The sequence below is a fragment of the Nicotiana attenuata genome, unplaced genomic scaffold (assembly GCF_001879085.1).
Source record: "Nicotiana attenuata strain UT unplaced genomic scaffold, NIATTr2, whole genome shotgun sequence".
Taxonomy (NCBI): domain Eukaryota; kingdom Viridiplantae; phylum Streptophyta; class Magnoliopsida; order Solanales; family Solanaceae; genus Nicotiana; species Nicotiana attenuata.
Genome location: NW_017672614.1, coordinates 81,121 through 86,659, shown reverse-complemented (window position 1 = coordinate 86,659; position 5,539 = coordinate 81,121). Strand labels below are relative to the sequence as shown.

The following is a 5,539-nucleotide window of genomic DNA, read 5'->3' as shown; positions in this document are numbered from 1 at the left end:
TTCCCCAAAAAGTCAAAAATCGACCCCGGGCCCACATGATCAAAACCCGAGGTTCGAACCAAAACCCGATTACCCATTCACCCACGAACCCAAATATATAATTTATTTTGAAATCGGACCTCAAATCGAGGTCCAAATACCCAAAATTTGAAAAACCTAAGTTCTACCCAAAACACCCAATTTCCCCCGTGAAAACCTTTGATTTTGAGTTGAAATCATGTGAAAAGATGTTAAAGATTGAAGAAAACGAGTTAGAACCGACTTACAATCGATTTGGGGAAGAACTTTTCTTAGAATAATCGCCCAAGAGAGTTTATGTTTTGAAAGAGTTTGAAATATGAAAGATTTTCGGATAAATCATGAATTTGCAGGTCGCAGATGTCGCAATTGCGACCAGGGTTCGCAATTGCAAACCCTTCAGAACCTGCTAAAATCGCATTTGCGAACCCTGAGGATCACTGTACTCTTCGCATTTGCGATGCTGCCGTCGCATTTGCGATATCGCAATTGCGATAAATACATCGCATTTGCGACCAAGGTAGCCTAGGCCATAGTTCACATTTGTGATACAGTGTTCGCATTTGCGAGCTCGCAGCGAAGCCTGTAGACCTGCAACACACCAGCAATTCCTAAATGCAAATTTCACTTCGTGGCCTATCCAAAACTCACCTGAGCCCTCGGGGCTCCAAACCAAAACATGCACACTAACCTAAAAACATCATACGGACTTGCTCGTGCAATCAAATCATCAAAAAACATCAACGACTATGAATTTAGCATCAAAATCAAAGAAAATCTCAAGAATTCTCAAAGTTTCAAATTTTACAACTAAGGTTCCGAATCACGTCATATGACCTCCGCTTCTAACCAAACTTTACAGGCTCAACTTAAATCACATATAAGACCTGCACCGGGCTCCAGAACCAAAATACGGGCCCGATACCATCAAATTTCAAACACATTTCATTTCCAACAACTCATATATATTCCAGAAAACAATTTTCTTTAAAAATTTATTTCTCGGTCTTGGGACCTCGGAATTCGATTCCAAGCATACGCTCAAGTCTCATACTTTCCTACGGACCCTCCGGGACCATCAAATTACGGGTCCGGGTCCGTTTACCAAAAATGTTGACCGAAGTCAACTTAAATTCATTTTAAAAGCAAAAATTATTATTTTTCACAGATATTCACATAATGGCTTTCCGGATACACGTCCGAACTGTGCACGCAAACCGAGTTAAGGCAAAAAGGAGATTTTAAGGCCTCGGAACACATAATTTCCTTCCAAAATGAGTGATGACCTTTTGGGTCATCACATTAATTTTATTCTTATAAATATTACCAAAATTTTCCCTACCCCATACCTTTACAAACTCAGTGAAGAATTCACTGGCTTCCAATAGATCTCTATTTCTCCATTGGGTGGCAATTAAGTTTCCAAAATTTGGATGGGTACACCAAATAAATTATCAAAGTGAAGTTCTTGAATTGCTTTGGTAGCTCTTTCCTTTTGTCTTATTGTTTTGTAATAATTCATTTTTGAAGTATTTCCTCAGGGATTACTTATTGTTACTAGCGGGTTTCTTACCTCCTTCTTGATTCTTGCCGCTTTATATCAGGTGAAACCTTATGTCTAAGCTCTAAAGAACCAAAATATATGATGGAATTTCATTCTAAAGATTCAGCCTTTTCGGTAAGTTGTTTGTCATGCCTTTTACTTTTTGAAGCCCTCGGTTAAGCTTTATATGCCTTTAAGATTCTGATGCTTTACATATAATGTAAAAGAAGTTTCTGAAATAGTTTGGACATGTTTGTGAAAAATGATAACCATACATGATCTTTTAGTCATAGAGGATCATCAAAGAGTTTCATTTCATTTGGATGAGTCACCTGTATCTGTTTTGGTTATATTAGAGGTTGGGAGATTTTCTACCAGCAATATTTTAAAATGAAATGGCATGATTATGTATGTCATGTAAGTTAGAATTCAAAGAAGATTCTATTGATACTCGTATTGTGCAGGACCTACCAGTATTTTTTTAGCGAGCCCCCTGAGTTTATAAAGAATAGCGTAAAGTGGTACGTTATTGGATATCATATCTTGCAGAACAAGTATCTTTGGCATCGACTGCATTTTTTTGGGAGAAGTTTCTCTTTTACTCCTTAACTTTTTGGAGAATGAGGCTTGTGTACTTTTAAGTATTTGGCACAAAAACAACAAATACTATCTGCAATACCAAGCATGTTGAGGTAAGCTATTTGGCACAAAAAGATTGTTGAGTATTGTTTAATGAAATTATAGTTCCTCACATTCCCATGACTAACTTAGAAGCTGTAGGAATATAATGAAAACACAGCTATCTATCATGCTTCATGCAAATATTTTTTCCTTGATCACCACGTTGTTGGTTTAAGTACAATCTGCTATTTTATTCCCCTTTAGCTTTATAAATAACGAAGAATAATAATTGAAACTGTTTGTTGCTTGGCTTTCATTTCACCTACTATGAGGGAACACTTCCTAGATCATCATATATTGCCCTTTGTAAGGATGATTGCCTCATATTGATAGTACAAAGTAGAGTTGTTATAATGTTTGCCCCATATAATTCCCTACCTCATTTATAATGAAAAATTACTCAAGTGGATGAATCTATATCATCTGATTTTGTGTAACTATCATTTTGATTACTGTATATGGCAGGGCTCCATCAGGACCTGGTCATTCCAGTAATAAATTTTCATAATGAAGACAAGGGTTTTATGTGTTTAGCCGACGATGTTTTTGATGTGCCAATTAGGAAGGATATTATTCATCGTGTTATGAGATGGCAGCTAGCAAAACGACAGCAGGTATGTGCACGGTTCTTTTGAATCCCAAATTTTGAATTATAGAGCATACATATTGGCGAGCTATTCCTGTTTTACTCTGTGTTTCCCGTGCCTAAGAGCCATTTATGATTTTCCATTTCTCATCTCACTGTCAATTGCTTCTCTGGGAAACAAAGAGACTTACTGGGGAAAAAGGAGAATCAGGATGATCATTTTGAGGCATATGAAGACCACAGAAACTTAAATGCCATTGGGGGAAAAATCGCCTTGCTAAAGAAAATTGTTGCAGACGAAAAATGATCTAAGGCAGATCATTTAAATCAATCAGGGCCTCCTATTCTCCTACATGTGTACTATCTTTTTGCTTGTTCCCCTGATTCTACAAGCTTTGTAAATTATAGTTACTTGCCAAGGCAGTAGTTCAAATGGTGTTGTTGACCTACTCTTGATGAATGTTGCAGGGAACCCATTCAACTAAAACTATTAGTGAAGTTACTGGACTGGTAGAAAATCGTGAAGGCAGAAGGGAACTGGGCGAGCATGGCTTGGAACACTGCGTGGTGCTCATGTTCTACTTGTGTATATTGCTTTGATGTAAAGAGTATATCTTTCTACTAAGTAATTTTGAATTATTTTTTAGGACAAAAGTTTCCTATAAATGTAAAATATCCTACATAATCCCCTTCTCTTGAAGTTACAATCTTTCAAAATTGCCAAGTTCACAATTACCTTGGTGGAACTTGTTCTGGATCTAATTGGAGCAAGTATTATCATTATGTTTCTTCTAGACTCTTGAGCTTGAAAGCTATAGAGAGAGGAGATATATCATGAAGATCTAGTCAGTTTGTAATACATACATGTCGAGTCAAGGGTGCAGGCATAAGTTGTAATTATGCATAGTTAAAATGTTAGTACTTGGTTTCCTACCCACAAGCCGCATCAACAGAAAGAGAAGGGAGTTAATTTCAGCAGGTATAGACGTAGAAGGGGAAAAAAGGGGGACTCTGGAAGTTCATAGAGTGAAACATATTGCTTTGGCTACAACATATAATTGCACAAGAGGTGATTGAAGGCGACTTTTTTCTTTAATTAAGTTCATGGCTAACACCCATGTTGAGTGATTTTTCAAGATACCATAAGATTGAAGGTGACTTTTTCACAAATTGGAGATATCACCCGATGTGCATATTTGCCATCGTGGGATTTTTATGTCTAATTTTATGTGTGTTCTTTTGGCATAGGGAATTTTAACTGTACATCTCACGAAGTGTTTTTGTTTTTTAATTGTAATGTAAAATAAAGCATTAGAATCAAAATCGTTGGGCCCGCAAGCGCGGGCAAGAGTCATCTAGTTGATTAAGAAAAGTAGTGAGAAGGCCGACCTTCTCACTCTGAACAAACGCGGAGCGTGGAAATTTTTTCCCCGTTTGTAAGTCTTGTCCCTTTCCTCCTACTGCTTATTTCATCCCTTTTACTCCCTCCCTCCTACCATTACTCTATAAAACTTACGTATAAACTATACTTCCATCTTCTTTTCCCAATTCGCTGGTAATTTTCCAAATATTTTGCTTCTCATTATTTAAACTTTTCATTGATAACCCATAATATAAATTGGAAAAAGTTAAAAAGGAAGTGTTAGAAAAAACCTTGAAAAAGCGAGTCCGAAAAAAGAGAAAGGACGAAAACATAGCTGCAAAAATTGTCATATACTATATTCAGCACTAAAGAAAACATGCTAGGACATAGAAAATGCTTCGACAGCATTTTTTTCTCGCCTCAACAGAAAAAGGAAAGAAAAAGAGGAACTATATTTGTCCATGGGCGGAAAAGGGGAGAGGTAGAGCAGTCTCACAATCATCAAAGTATTAGCTAGAGAGAATAGAAGAAAAGAAAAAAATTAGAGGATGAAGAGATTGGGACAGTATTAACCACTCATGGCGAACAGTGAAAATTGAAAAGCCATAACGCCCAAATCAACATTCGTGTCTATCGGGACAACTACATGAAAAGACGCACTAATTAATACAATATTTTATTGTAACTTATTATATTAAGATGAGGAAATAGCGTTACTTTTTTTTCAAAGGAAAAAATGTAACTTTATTATATTAAAGAACAAAAGAAGACGAAGAGGCTTATTAAAGAACAAAAGAAGAGGAAAAGGCGTAAGTGTAATCATTAATCAAGACTATTCATGAGACGTGACTTTTCGATTTTTTTAATTTGCGATAAAAAGGAATATATATGGGAAAAATGGCAAAAAAAGGAGAAAAAAGATAAAGAGGTTTTCTTGTTCTAGAGATTGCCACATCACCTTGCCTAAGTCCCAACTTTATATATATATATATATATAGATAGATAGATAGANTATATATATATATATATATATATATATATATATATATATATATATATATATATATATATATATATATAGATTATTAGAGCATGGGGAGGAACGCGGTTGCTTCATTCATCCACTAAGTATCACAAGTTTACAGTGGTTGTTTATTTATAGACATGGAAGATTTAATTTGAAATTAACAAGAAAAATAGCATAGGAAGATCTCGGCTAATCTATCTACTTTGTGAATATGAGCTAGTTCATTAATGTTGTGTTGACCAAACGAGTAAAAACAATGACCTCGAGCAACCTCTTGTTTTTTTTTTAATAAAAAATAATAATCAATAAATGCCAATGTTT

The 5,539-nt window shown here is 35.6% G+C and overlaps 1 long non-coding RNA gene across 1 annotated transcript; it reads left to right on the top strand.

Annotated features, from left to right (window-relative positions):
- The first annotated feature begins 2,716 nt into the window (after window positions 1-2,716).
- On the top strand, window positions 2,717-3,590 carry LOC109213863. The gene is made up of 3 exons (XR_002066080.1): window positions 2,717-2,856; window positions 3,012-3,185; window positions 3,297-3,590. It is a non-coding gene; the product is annotated as an uncharacterized LOC109213863 (long non-coding RNA).
- Window positions 3,591-5,539: the final 1,949 nt, after the last annotated feature.